This window comes from Lutra lutra, chromosome 3 (assembly GCF_902655055.1).
Source record: "Lutra lutra chromosome 3, mLutLut1.2, whole genome shotgun sequence".
Classification (NCBI taxonomy): domain Eukaryota; kingdom Metazoa; phylum Chordata; class Mammalia; order Carnivora; family Mustelidae; genus Lutra; species Lutra lutra.
The window spans coordinates 111,858,499-111,873,741 of NC_062280.1; the positions used below are offsets into that span (position 1 = coordinate 111,858,499).

At 47.1% G+C, this 15,243-nt stretch overlaps 1 protein-coding gene and 1 long non-coding RNA gene across 3 annotated transcripts in view; one reads left to right on the top strand and one right to left on the bottom strand.

Moving 5' to 3' along the window:
• The window catches only part of GYPC (glycophorin C (Gerbich blood group)), a 43,959-nt gene that overhangs the window by 9,276 nt on the left and 19,440 nt on the right, over positions 1-15,243 (top strand). The window lies entirely within an intron of this gene.
• On the bottom strand, positions 1,886-9,026 carry LOC125096057 (uncharacterized). The gene is made up of 4 exons (XR_007126041.1): positions 8,805-9,026; positions 5,980-6,207; positions 3,444-3,584; positions 1,886-2,119 (listed from the first exon to the last, which is right to left on the bottom strand). It is a non-coding gene; the product is annotated as an uncharacterized LOC125096057 (long non-coding RNA).

Genomic DNA, 15,243 nt, shown 5'->3' on the forward strand with positions numbered 1-15,243 from the left:
AGAGGCAGCCAACGTGACTTGCAGAGAGCCACAGCCGACCCCTCACATGCATGCTCATGGGTACTGGGTTTTTCTAGGAAGGGCTCAGCCAGGGCTAACCTGCACGGTAGGCAAGTAGTTAGGACCCATGGTGCTCTTAGAGATACCAAAAAATGTGTGTCTTTTAAAATCAAAAGGAACAACAACAACAACAAAACACAAACTTTTAATACTAAACATTACATTTGTCTTTAGACCAATACTGCTATAAAATAAGACTTTTAATATTTTGGGGGGAAGGGATCCATAAAGCACCCAGGCCCAGGAAGGTCACCCAGCATCCCTGCCTGGCTCAGCGCACTAGAGGCCAAGGGGCTGGGTACCTGCTGGTCCCTGCACGGCCATTCTCCCTACTGGACTCTGTTCTGCTGCCAGCACACTGACCACCTTTCATGGCTGCCCTACCCGGAATCCTCACACTCCCCCAGCAGTCCTGCATAATCCTGCCGAGCCCTCTGGGGTGGCCAGCTGCCAGGGCTGTTTTTGAGCCTACCCTTTACCTCTGGCCTCAGAAGATTCCATCAAAGTAAATGCTTGTGAGGAGCCAGGACTCACTCATTCGCGCGCGCGCTCTCTCTCTCCCTCTCTCTCTCTTTCTTTTACTCTCTTGGCTTTTTTAAAGCCATGTAATTAAGCTGATCTTCACTTAAAATTTAAAAAAATAAAGGGGCGCCTGGGTGGTTCAGTGGGTTAAAGCCTCTGCTTTCAGCTCTGGTCATGATCTCGGGGTCCTGGGATTGAGCCCCGCATCGGGCTCTGTGCTCGGCGGGGAGCCTGCTTCCCCCTCTCTCTCTGCTTGCCTCTCTGCCTACTTGTGATCTCTGTCTGTCAAATAGATAAATGAAATCTATAAAAAAAAAATTTTTTTAAAACAGGTTTTCTTTGTCCTGTTTCATTATTATAGAAACAATTTGTGTTCACTATCAAATTATATGTACAAGACCAAGAGGAAAGGGGTAGGAAGATTCTCTCTAGAGCAGAGGTGACTTTGAGATACTCGTGGGGCATCCAGGTGACAGCTGGAATGCAGTTTGGTAGAGAGATCTGGGCAAAGATAAGGACAAGGGAAGGGGGGCTGCCAGGGGTTGAGGGTGGGGGCGTGAAGAGTCTCCTGGGGCTGCATGGATCTCTCCGGACGGTGTGGATCTTCACACAGGCACAAGGGATGGTGGCGAAGAGCAGTTGTGAGTGCTCATTCTGTCCTTCTCCATACCCACTGAGGATATACGTGGTACCTGGTTTTCATCCTGAAGACATTGCACCAATGCAGGTACTATTAATTCCAGTTTAGAAATATGGAAAATGAGGTTCAAGAGATGGTGTCCCCAGGCCCTCACTGTATACCACTGGCATGGTCCTGCTTTGAGTTAGGTGTGTCTCCCTCCACCTGTGGGATGTGGCACCCCCCATTCTGGGATGAGGTTGTCTATGACCCCGTGCCCTTCTGCTTGGCCCTATGCTGCCCTGAGGTTACTCTCCTGCCTCGGAAGAAAAGGCCTTTCTTTATCCACCCACCCTAGGCCACTTGTGCTCAGCTCTACCCTCCTCTGTCAGCCCACAACTGCCGGCCCAGCAGCTGCTAATGAAATGCCCATAGTGGCACACAAGGGCAGGGTTGTGCCTGTGAGAGCCCTGCCTGCCAAGGCTCACCCACACACAGGTCTCACTTTCCCCTGGGGAAGCAGTGGGCAGCTGCCTCTCAGGTTCACTGCAAGGACACTGGAGACAATGAAGACCCCACCAATTCCCAGACAATTGCTGGAATGCCTCCACCACACAACCACCCCTGGGCTAGCAGCTTTGTCTTTTGTTCAGAGATTTCAAGCCACAGGACCATCACTGCATTTCCCATCTTCATTCAAGAGAGACTACTCTCCCTCTTTGAGAGAAAATAAAGTAAAGCTCAGAGAAGCTAAGTGACTTATAAGAATTCGAGCAGCCAGGGGTAGTAGGTAGAGCAAGATTGGGACACAGGTCTCTGATTCCTCTGGAAGTGCACTCTTTGTCCCACAGAAACTCATTCTTCTGGTTCTTAAGTCGGGGACAGGATGAGGGTGATGCTGAGATGCTGATGCTGGGCCTGTAGGGTCACCAAAAGGAAGAAACCGACACTGGCGCTACATTCTCCTGTACCTTCCCATACACGTGCACACATACACACACGCACGCACGCACACACACACATATTCATGCACAGGTGCACACAGCATGCATGCACAAACCCCCTTTACCACTTGCTCTCAGTCCTCAGCAACAGACTGGTGTCACCTCCAGGTTCAAGGCAAGGAGGAGCTCTCTTGGGTCCTAGTTTGGCCTGGGGCAGGGTGAACAGACACTTAGTCTTTGGGCCCTACCGACCTCACAGAGAGAGCTGAAAACAAATGTGAGACGTGCTGCCTACAGCATCTCTGGCCTCGGGCATACTTTTGAAACTTTTTCCTATGCTACCAGTTTTCAGACACAGCTCGCATCTCTTTGCCTTAGTCTGGTATCTCTGCAGAACACCTATCTATCGGCAGCTTTGCTTCTCAAAGCCTCCTCTGTCTGTGATCTCATCTGAAGTCAAGGAAATGTTCGGGCCAGATCCCCTTAACCACCCTCTTCATGGGACACACAGGTCTAAAGAAGTCCACAAAGTTGTTTTGGTGATTTGAGGTTTGGGCTCAGCCTTGCCTCTTTCATGCCTTCCCCCGTTGAGCCCACCCAGAGTCTATGAACAAAGACAACAACCTATTAGTCAGTCTATTAATAAAATCCACCTTCCTTCTGGCAGGTTATTGATGCAGCACCTGCATGTACCAGATTCAGGGCTGGTTTCCAGATTTGAGCCCTATACATGCCCCTCTTCAATCCCAATCTATCACATCATTTGGGGTCCCTTTGTGACACAAGCCATGGGCCCTTGGCCTTCTATCCACTTCTGGTGAATCCAGTCCAGAGGACCCCTCCAGATTACCATAATTCAATCTGATGCACTTTGATTTTGATCCAATGAGCACCACCTGTGTACAAGGGACCACACAGGAGATACAGGGGACACAGAACCTCTCTTCAAAAGATCTTCAGCCTAGTTGGGAAGCAAGACCCAAGAATAGCAGAGGGCAAAGGAATTCAAAATACCCTTCAGGCCACTGGCCACGCCAGGTTCAGCTGCATGCAGCTCTGCAGGTCCCCTCTGGAATAAAGGTCATGTATCCCTGAAACTCCAAAAGAAGTGGCTTTTCATCTAGGGTCTCCCCCCAAACACACACAAACACACATACACACACACACACACACACACACACACACACAGTGGTGTCACAGCTACAAATCTCCATTGCAATTATTTTCAGCAGAAATGACATTTCCACAAAATAAATTCTTAGATGAAGTTTGGAAATATAAAAGTGATAAAAGCCTACCTGATGTAGTCAAGTTGAGGATGAGAGGCAGGTGACCACACTCCAGGGGCTCCTTGTGATGGTTCAATCTTAAGTTATCGCTGGACACCAAGGGCTTCGTGTAACCCAGTCTGTGAACTCCTTCCTGCCTGGTGCTTGGTGCTTAAGACAGAATGGTTCATTGATATCCAGTCACTGTTGGTTATCAATGATACTTGGGAGCCTGGATTTCAGGATCCTTCAATTGTAGACATTTCCATTCCATGAAGCCATAAAATGTTCTCACTGTGGCTAAATGTTTGCCTACAGCCAAACTGTAATGTATGCCCAGGTGTCAATCACTCTACCAATTAGTTCCCTGAGGATATTTTATCACATGTCAGAACCCAACCCAGACTGCATGAAGAAAATCTGAGAAATAGGAAAGGAAACTAGACAGAAGAATTGATTATGAAAGCAATTTATACACAAATTTTTACTCAATACCATATACATTCCTGATTCATCAATAGAAATATTCATCTTCCTCATCTGTCCTAGGGTTTAAGGAAGAGACAAATAAAGTATAAGATAAGATCCATGCCCTCAAACCGTTGTTGGGCTTCTTGGAGCAGCAAGACATACTACATAACAGGGGAAAAAAAAAAAAAAAAAAAAGCAACCAACCCTCCTAGGGAGACATTTCTTATCACACAAATTCAGGTTGCAGATCAAATTGCCTATGTCTTGTGATCATTCACTGAACAAGCTAAATAGATATCTAGCTATCTAAAGAATAACTTAAAGTAATATAATTCCCCAAATGTAAACTATGACCTAATATTACCTAATATTGGTAGGTAATAATGTTAAATTATGGTAAATTTCTACTTAGCTAGATATAATTTTATCTTGGATTAAGATTTTATGCTTGAAGAAATAAGCTGTCAGTGATCAATGTTGATTGTTGAGAATGCTCTAACTTTGGGGAATGACTTCAGTAAAGACAAATTGAAAGATGTAAAAAGGAAAAATACCGTGTAAATGTACAGGGTACCCACGTTATGCAGGGTGATCTGGTCTGTCTGAAGAGCTGAGCCAATGTTTGCTGATTATACTTATCAGTAGTCAGGGTCCCTCATTGTGAGGGGGGTTGCTGTGGGTGGCACCTCCATCTTCAGGACACAGGACATTGCTGTGAGTGGCAGGGCTGTGATTTGAGCTGGGGGTGTCCAACCCTGGGCTGTCTTTTAACCCCTGCACACCACCACCATTCACAGGCGCAGAATATAAGGAGTTTCCAAGGAGAACAAAGTTTTCTTTCACAGGAGGAGGGAAAGATGTTGGTTCAAATGGGCTTTTTAAGTACATTTCCTTGTATCAGGCTCTGGTAATTACCCCTAGGACATTTCCTATTTAAGAATTATGTAGCTTCCAGGGCTCCTCAGTGTCTCAGTCATTAACCGTCTGCCTTTGGCTCAGGTCATGGTCCCGGGATCCTGGGAACGTACCCCAGGCGGGCTCCCCGCTCTGCGGGAAGCCTGCTTCTCCCTCTCCAGCTCCCCTCTGTTTGTGTTCCCTCTCTCACTATCTCTTTGTCATAAATAAATGAAATCTTAAAAAAAAAAAAAAAAAAAAAAGAATCATGGAGCTTCCAAAAAGACCTTTTGGAACATGCTGCTTTTAAAGGACTTATTTGAGTGAAATGATATTTGTCACTCACTGAGAAAACAAACAATGCTGGAAAAAGTCAAAATCCATTTTGGAGGACAGTCCAAGGAGGACAGAATCCACAGTTTTCCTTCAAAGTTTAGACACCCTGAGGCTGTGTTTCCCATTCAAGAGCACTTCTGGGCCATTTATTTCCTGAGGCTTTGGTCTCCGCCTGCCTATTTTCACTGTTCTTTCTTCCCTCTGTTTCCAGGGTGGTGCTTTGGGGATAAGCCAATGCTGAAGTTGCACCGCCTTGGAGGCACAATTATCTGAGTTCCTGGCCTTATCTTGCCCTCCTTGTCCAGGGGCTGTGGGAACAGAAGTCTGACTGTCTGGGCAGATAAAAGGCTGACCTCTCACTGCCCTGCCTCCTGCCTCCAGGGTCCCCATGCTTCTCCTTTGAGCTCCCGTGAGAGGGCCCTCCCCAACGGGGAATGAGTGCAGGGTGGCATTCTCCTCCACCTCAAATCGTGGTATCTCCTTCTGAGCCACTAGTGCCTCCCTCAGGGATGCTTAGACTGCATCAGCATATTTCCCAAACCTCCTCTGGCCTCCCTGCACCAAGCCCTTACAAGGTAGCCAGCTGTGGCCATTTATCCTATTCTGGGACCCAAGGCCCCAAGAGCTCAGGATTCCCCAGGAAGTCCCTCTGTGACAGGGCCTTGGACAATCAGTGTAATTGGCCAGAGAAGGTACACAGAGCCAAGACAGAGAGGCCCAGCCCACTGCCCTCACTGGCACAGATGGATTTGACCCTATGCAAGGTTTAACTCAGAGGTAGGACTCCACCCCTCCTTGCCACCTCACCAGCTACTGTTTGCTCCACTGCTAAGCTGTGAGGACAACCTCAGGATAGTCATCTCACCCTTTTGGGCCTCTGTGCCCCTGATGCTTGTGTACTCACCACCCCACAGTATGTCCAGGATCCAATGAACCTCACGTGTAACCAGACTCGTAATCTGTAGAAAGTGACTAGAGCAGTGGACAGCGTGCCTGCATTCCAACAGTTGTGCATTGCACAGGTAAAATTTCAGGCCTCCAGTGTGACAGACCTGGGTTCAAGGTGTAGCTCGGCCATTCAGTGGCTTCCTCCCTGTGGGAGAAAATGAGAAGATATAGGAAAAGGCCCAGGCTTAGCATGGGGAAAATATTCAGTAAATATTAGTCTGAGCAGGAAGAGAGAGACTCAGTGGTATAGAGACTTAAACCAGGTGTCTGCAAACTAAGGCCCACACCTCAAATCCAGTCTGCCACCTGTTTTTATAAATAAAGTTTTATTGGAACACAGCTGCACTCATTCATTTGTCTATGACTGGTTTTTTGTAACAGAGACCATATGGCCCTCAAAGCCTACACTATTTACCATGTGGCCCTTTATCAAAAAAGTTTCTTGACTCCTGACTTAAACCAACAGGAGAATCTCTAATGGCTCAACTTATAGGCCTAGAGCCCATGTGGGGCCCATAGCCTCTCTCTGGGGATACCACCACCCCTGATGAATAAGAAGCCATGGAGGAAAGACCTGCAGTCAAGATTAAGAACCAGACATCAACCAGGGAGGCCCACGTGGGCCAGACTATGGATACACAAAGTGCCTTTGTTCCCATCACTTGATCTGCTAGTGTCCAGGCCACCAAGGAGAGGGCTCCTCTTGTAGTCTTCACTGTCTCTTATCTTCTAGTCACCCTCTGTCAGTACAGGCCCTAGGGGCTCTGCTACTACCCTGCAGAAAATCCTCATCTCAGCGTGACAGGGGTGGAAGGAAAGGCAACACACAGGCTCCCCCTGGGATTACAGCTACGGGGCCTGCCAGCTTACCTCCCAAGTTCAGAAAACAGTGCTTCTCACTCACTGCCCAGGTAAGGAAGAGGGGTAACTCTCCACATGACAGGTGTTGGGCCAGGTGCATTGCCCAGACCTTACTGGGATAACCTCAGGAGGTTATCACCTCTCTTTTCAGATTTGGAGCTGGATACTCAGAAGTGTGTCTGCCTTTGACCAGTTATAAAATGGTGGATCCGAATTCAGCCTTAGGGTCCCTGAGTATACACCCATGTTCTTTGCCTATGTCACCACCACCAGTTGGCTGGTAGGCCATGAATCACATTCCATGGCCATAAATTGAGGACCAACTGTGTGAGGTTTTGGGGATATGACAATGAACAAACTAGCAGTGATCACAAAAAGGAACTTATATTCTATGGGGTTTGGACAGATAGATACTAGACGTATGGGGATAATGCTCAATACATCAGATAGTGCCAAGTGCTAGAGAAGACAATCAAGTCAAGAAAGGAGATAAGGAAGGCCAGGGATGAGGGAGGTACCGTTTTATTTAATTTTGTTTTGTTTTGTTACATAAACTAACTCCTTTATTATAGGCCAGCAGTGTTTCAAATGGTGGAACTTCTGGTCTTTCAAATCCTTCATCTTCTTTTTTTGTTTTGTTTTGTTTTTAAGATATTATTTATTTATTTGAGAGAGAGTGAGAAGGAGAGAGCACAAGCAGGCAAGAGAGAGAGAGAGAAACAGGCTCCCCGCTGAGCAGGGAACTTGATGTGGGGCTTGATCCCAGGACCCCAGGATCACAACCCAAACTGAAGACTTAACCAACTGAGCTACCCAGGCACCCTACTTCTTCAGTCTTCTGATGGCAGACTTTACTGTGACAGCAGAAGTGGGATAGTAGGTCCAGGCACCACCAGCTGTGGATTCCATGCAGGAGCCACAATGCCAGATCCCACAGCTTGCCTTTTCATCAAGGTGACACCTTGCCACAGAAAGAGCAAGTGTACATGGCATACCAGCTCATTTCAGTCTTCTTTTTTCCTGAGGGAAGCTCCATAAAGGGTCCTATGTTTACCCACGATTCTTGGAAGGTTTAGCCATGTTGCAGCAAACTAGGTCTGAGCCCAGAGAGGTGAGGGAGATGAGGGAGATATCATTTTAGAGAGCATGGCCAAAGAAGTCTTCATTGGGAGAGATAATGTTTGAGAAAGACCTAAAGGAAGCCAGGGAGTCAAAAAGGAATATCTGAGAGAGTACAAAATAAGCAGAGAGCATAGCAGGTACGAAGGCCCTGAGATAGGAGGAGACCTGGCCTGATCAAGGAACACTGAGGAGGCAGTATGACTAGAAGAGAATGGTGGAAAGAAGTAAGAAAGAGACAAAGACCAACAGGGGAGGTAGCAGAAAGACAATGGGACTATCCCAGCACCTGTTGTAGCAGCTGGAATTCCACAATCATCCTAAGTTTTGGGACCTCCAAACCTCCTGGTAGAACGCTCCTGCCCCTGAGAGAGGAACCCTTAAGCATTCAGCTAATGCTTCAGCAAAAGACTAAGAGCGAAGACCTGGAGCCATGGCATGCGGTGAGAAAGAATGGGAGGGGAGAAGAAGCTAGGGAATTCCAGAGGAGTGCCTGAAATGCAGGGGAATGGGAGACAGGGGGTACTGTAATACCAAGACCCCCCATTTGTCCTCAGCTGTCCTGAGAGATGCTTTAGTTGAGTGCACAGGTGTGTGTACACACAGAGGCCAGCTTCCAGAAGCCTTTCTGATATTGCTAGTTGCATCTTCTGGGTCTGAAGGTTTTCTGCAAGGACTAAATGTGAGTGCAGGGCCCAGAGCCCCATGTACCTGCAGTTCACAGGGAAGCTGGGAGCAAAAGGATGTGGATCAGCCCCTCACCTGCAGCTCTGGGTACATGGAAGCTCTGTGGGTACCGGCCCAGCAGAGAGCACAGAGCAGCAACCTTCTCCCCTGCAGTGAAGGGTCTGGCCTAGAAGGGGGTGAAGAGAGAACCATAAAAGAGTGTGGACAAAGGAGGTCCACCCTGCTGTTCCCGATGTTCAAGCTGCCACCTTGCTGGGGAAGGAGGTCCTCATACCATATTCAGCCTCACCTAGTTTTCGCTGGCAGAATGAAAGCACAGACCAGAAATGCAGGCTCCTTCTCCTGGAAATCAGAGAACTGGAGAGACCAGCTCAGGCTCAGACAGCTTAGGTTAGAGCCCAGGATTCCACCACCTCAGGCTCTCCCCCCACCACCCCACTACCCATATGCAAGATAGAAATTAATGCAATTCTCCCCGCAGGCCAGCCACACTAATAGTCAGGGTCATAAGCATGGGAAAGATGTTAAGAGGTTATTTGCACCTGCTTTATATTTGCACACTTTTCTGCTTAGTCTGATAAGCAGTCCAAACAGCAATTCAGTTAAGTGACCAAAGCCACTTAAACACATACACACAAATTCATCCTGTGTGCCTCCTCCCCTCAGAGAATATGATCCCAGCACAAGAATCCAGCTTCTACGGGAGTGACTGGCTTCTCATCTCCACCTGAGGACCCTGTTGGAAATCAGGCCCCCTGAGCAACTGTTTGTGCTTGGAATCACTGGCACATAGCAAAGCCATTCACACTTCCTATCTCACTCTGTCCTCACCCAGCCTGGTACAGCGGAGGAGGGAGGGGTGGACAGGACATTAGCATTTATTGAACTCTCTCTGTGCCTGGGTGCCAGGGCAGGCTGTTCATGGGCCCACCGGAAAGGACGGCACTGTTACACACCTGCCTAGTTGAGGAACTTAGGGTTCTCACACAGCTCAGTATCCTGAGTGTTCCTGGGGTAGATGTAAAGTCTGTCTCAAGGGCACACCCATAGCACATGGTGGAGCCTGCACTAGGATTCAGGTGTAACTTGATCGCACAACCTCTGCAACTCGCCAGGCTCATGTAGGCAGGCAGTGCACCCCGTCTATGACACTATGTGCTTTATGTGCCACAGTTCGAAGGGGGAAAATGCTTCAAGCTTAAATACTTCCTGCTCCCCCCAATACACATGCACATACACACAGACACCCAAGTCAGGAGAGCTGCAAGGCAGCACATACCCTCACTGGGCTCAGGTCTTTGTAAGCTTCAGACCCAGTGGGCATAAGGTTCCCACTCACTCTTGCATAGGGAAGCCTGGGGTTCCTTGTCTTGAGCCCCTCTCCATTTGTACCAGTAGGGCCCAGATTCACAGGCAGGTAGCTGGGTTGACTGTGTCTGAGTGCGAGGACATTATATTTCTTCCCGGGCCTTTTTCCCTCCCCTTTATTCACACTGAAGGAAATGGAAGCTTCACCCAAGCCTGCCTCTGATAAGACTCTAGGCACTGAGCTGAGCCTCTTATCAGGGAGTTGCAGGGAGATCTGGTGCCTGCCTGGTGGGCCTGGGGCTGATAAAGTGGGTCTGGGCCCAGCCACTCACCACCTGTTTTCTCAGACCCATCCCCAGGGCCCAACCCCTCAGAAACAGGAACAATGAGACCCAGGAAGCTTCTCTCCATTCTTAAGCACCAGATAGATTTCTGGTGGCCACAGGCAGCAGGACCAATGAGGAGCAACTGGGGGTAAATGTTTGGCAAGGAGGGTTGATGGAGAAGGGGATGGTAGAGAGTTTTGGGGGACGTGGACATGGCAATGGACCTGGTGCCTCCCATGGAGATATCAGGACTACATCTATGGTCTGAGCCAACTCCGAGTCCTCTGGGAGGCCTGAGGCCTGAGACTTCAGACGACCTGCCAGGATGGCTCCATCAAAGCAGACTCATGGGCAAGTTGCAGCTCCTAACAGATACCCAAACTGGGACTGTGCTGGTGGTGTGCCCTGACCTGGAGACTGAGCTCAAGGAGATTATCACTAGAATATCAAGATATGAGCAACTCTCAGACACCAAGGCTGACAAAGTCTGAAGAGCTAGAGATCAAGGGTAAGGGCAGTAGAGTAGCCAGGGTTGGGGGGGGACACAAAGGAGGCCTCCTCAGATCTCTTCCCTGGAACCAACCAAACCATCACTGTAATCATTCTCTAATGATTAGCCAAAGGATTAGTGTATATAAAATTTCTGTGCAATGTGGAGAGATAAATGCAAAAGATGGTTTTACACCTGCACCTAGTAGGTGCTCGGCAATTGTTTTAGCAATCACTATACACTCCTGCTTTCAGAAGCTCTCTTTTGGATGATTTTTTCCTGCTACATTTCAATCCGGTCTGCTGAGAAGACCTCTCACTCAGTAAGCTTTTGATGAGCACTGACTTACTATGTGTAAGCCACCTTGCAAAATGCCAGGATACCGAGACAAAGATGCCGTGGCCCTCCCTACACCCCCAGGGTAGTTTTCACATACTTGGTGAATCTGTCCATAGTAACAGGAGGTCACTTCCACTGGGAGGTCAGGACAGACATCCTCCTTGATGTGTAGACATTCATTCACAAGGTAGGCCCTGGGTGGACTGAACTGCAGGCAGAGGGAACAGCATGAGCCCAAAGCCAGGAGGTATGAAGTAGAATTAGAATCCATGTGACATACAGTGGGCCCACATACAGTGGGCTCTGCTACTACCCTGCATGAAATGAACTATCCTGCATGAAATGAACACATGAAATAATAATGTGAAAATTCAGGCTGGCTTGTGTCTGTGGCTCTGAGCTCTGAGCTCTCCCTTGGGTGCATTCCCCTGCCAGTCTATTGTGAGCTGACAAAGAACCAAATAGTCTCTGGAGCCGTCTTGCAATATGTAGGACATACTTGTACCAAGAAATTTGTTGTTGTTTATCTAACATTCAAATTTAACTGGTGTTCTGCATTTTATCTGGCAACCCTAGGAGGATGGGACCTGGGCATCGGTGTTTTTTAAAGAGTCCCATGTGATTCTGATGTGCAGCCAGAGTTGAGAACCACAAACAAGAAGCTCTTGCTTTGAGGGAAGAACCCACATACTCAGTGCCTCAACTCCCAGGCCAGGTGCCTGGGTGCAAAGCCCTCTGGGTAAATGGAGCACTCCTAGTCTTAAAAACCATCCTTATTTCAAACATTTTCAAGATCCCCTTCTTACTCATTCATCCCAGCCACACATGGATGCTTCCCACAATGGTTAAAAACCTATTTTTTTATGTAAATTTGAAGATCTGAAACACATCCTGGTATTTAATACTTTAAGAGATTTATGTATTTTGTAATCATTTATTTTACATAATTATAATATTATATAATTATGGAAGCTAGTCATTAACTGTATATATTTTAATACAAAATAATAAATCACTGTTCATAATCCTCCTACCTCTTCTATCACACCATCTTCTTCACTTAACTTCTAATCACACTCCTGTCAGAACCTCAAATTCTTTAACCCTCAAGATGCCTAGCCTTGTCAAGTGTTACTTGCTGGACCTCCCCCCCCACACACGCACCTCACACCTCTCTGCTCATGTCTACTACTCTCAGCCTTGCTAGCCTCTCATTGTGTCATGCTGATCCTTTCTTGGTGGCTTCTAAGTGCTCTTCTAAACTTGGAAGAGAAAAGGCTCTCCTCTCCCTCCACGTACTACTTCAGAATTTCTAGAGAATCTCCTTTTTCATAATATCTCACCTGCTCATGGCCTACAATAGAAGGTGTAGTTTCTTTAACCTGACCTTTAAGATTATCTACTTCCTGGGGCCCCAGAGTGGCTCAGGCAGTTAAACATCCAACTCTTGATATCAGCTCAGGTCATGATCTCAGGGTCCTGAGATCGAGCCCAGCATCAGGCTCCATCATTGTCTCTCTTTCCCTCTCCCTCTACCCCTCCACCCCCACTCATGCTCTCTGCTCTCTATCTCAAAAAGGAGAAAAAAAAAGGACTCTTTTCTTCCTATAATGAGATGAATAATGAAGTTTATTAATGATATTGAATCCGGTAGTGATTGTGGAAGAAGTAATAAGACACGGAAAAGGAAGAGCGGAAAATAAACCCAAGATATGTACTGGATTTAGCCATTCATCTCTCCTTCCTTCTCCTAAAAACATAGCTTCTATATTTCCCCCCAAAATAGGTATTTGAAAGGTGTAGAATTAAAAATTGCATTTTTAAAAGTATGAAACTATCTCTTCTAAAAAAGACAAAATTATTTGAAATCTGCTCTTAGACTATCTGACATATCTGGGAGCCCTAATCCTAACTAGTTAAACAGATCCAACTCTATAACAGGCTGATGTCTCTTTTGGTAACTCTGTTTTCATTCTGTCACTTGGTCTGATAGAATAATATATTTTGTCCGTATTTACCCTTTTCCCCTAAGATTATGTGTTAGATTTCAGCCCTACAATTAATAAGCTAAGATCCCTAATGAGGAAAGATGTACAATGTCTCCTGTCCATACAGCTGTATTAAAACATCCAATTCACCACTCCTGTTGGTTATGAGATATAACCAGTTATTGGACTTTAGCCATACTACCTGCAAAATTCCAAAGTGAAACAAAGTCTAAGTTTGTTGGCTTTCTTGATTGGTCTCCAGGGCATTTATCACTTTCTATGAAAGAAACATTTAATTTAGATGGCAGTTGATTTGTGTCATGGGATTTCAACTGACAGGAGGAAGAATTATGTATGTGTTTATAGCTTCTTTGCTTTTAAAAGATTAATGTTGGGGAAATATAAATCACAAGACCTGAACAGGGGGCTGGAAAGACAGAACAGGAGAGTGCCAGGGTGATGGATTGAGACGTATTGTAGAGTGTCTTCATCAGCCAGAAATACAGTGGGAGGATGGGGTGGAGGGGTGGTGGGTCATGTGTGGTGAAGAGAAATCGCTTTTCCTCCCCGAGTACAAACACAGCACAGGGGCTTGACTGGGAGCAGCCAGCTTCCTGGCGGTAGTGCTGGGTACAAAATCAGGTGAACTGGTGACTTCCTGAAGCCGCTTTTCCGCTCTAATACCCAGAGGACAAAGGAGGGCTAACAGCAGAGTGGGAAGCATCTGGAAGCCCAGCTATCCCAGGAGATAAATAAGGACTCCCTACTCCTCAAGTCACAAGCACTGTACCCCTCTGCTTCCCCCACAGGGGCTCTGCATCCAGGGGCCATATGTGTAAACACACACATGTGCAGGAGCTATACTCAAATAAATGGGAATGATAAGAAGAGCTTGCTTGTGTCGGGCAGTGCCTCTCTTGGTGCCATGAAGGTACATCCTTCTGTATTGTTGAGTTAGCATTAGATTATGAGACTGATGCGCTGCCTACTGCCCTAAGGAGGCACCTTCGCTGAGCATTAGAGACAGTCATATTGCAGGTGGGACTCAGGAGCCAGGACCTATAGCCGTACCTTTCTGGTGCCACAATCCACACTCCCTGTGCTGTGCATCACAACGCCCCCTTCAATCACTTTAAGATAACTTCTGTAGAGCAGTGTGTTGATATACGTTTGCCCTTCTTTTCATCACTGCCCCCAAGCAATATACTCCCAATATCTAGGTCAAAATGTACCCTCCCTTTCAAACCACTAGTCCAGCTTAAAAAAACGAACCACCACAGTATCATTCACAATACTAGCTAACAGGTATTGCATATTAAATCATACTGTGCCATCTATGTGCATCATCTCATGTCATTCTCACAACTTTCCTCTGAGGTAAGTTCTCTCATGATCCATTGCATATAGGAACAGTGAGCCTCAGCACACCTCAGCCCAGGATGGGGAGAAAGCTGCATCCTTTGGTGTAGATGCCCTCACTGACTTAAGAGAAGGAGAACTATTCCAGGGAATGGAAGAGGAGCCATGCATGCCTCCTATTCCTGTGGCTTTCCTTCCTTCTAGAATCCCCACCACAGCTCTACCCTTCTGGTCTGGAATCTGGAGGTTCCACTGTCTCAGGGCCACTTTGGCCTCCCATGGCAGTTCTTGGGGGCAAGTGGTCTTGTCTGTCTTTAGAATGTGGGCACTCATGCCCTCATCCGACAGAATTTCCCTGAGGCTTTGAACCAAGATCCCCAAGCAGTAGGAGTCCCCTCCACCTCCTATTCTCCTCGCCACCCAGCTCCTCTCCTAATAGGAAAGAGCTCTGCCGCTCCTGCCTGTCAAACCTGGTGAAGGAAGGAGAAAAACATTTTCTCCATCCTGTTCGCCAACTGACAAGCCTTCTGGAAAGCCAATAACAAAGCATGGCTAACTAAATCATCATTATTTACACATGCAGCCTGATAGAGGACATTTAGTCATGTAATTAGGTACCTAATTATGCTGAAAATGCAATTATATGATTTTTTTAAGTGAATTAAGTCCTCCAGAGAAGTGGTAAGGATTAGTGCACATGATCC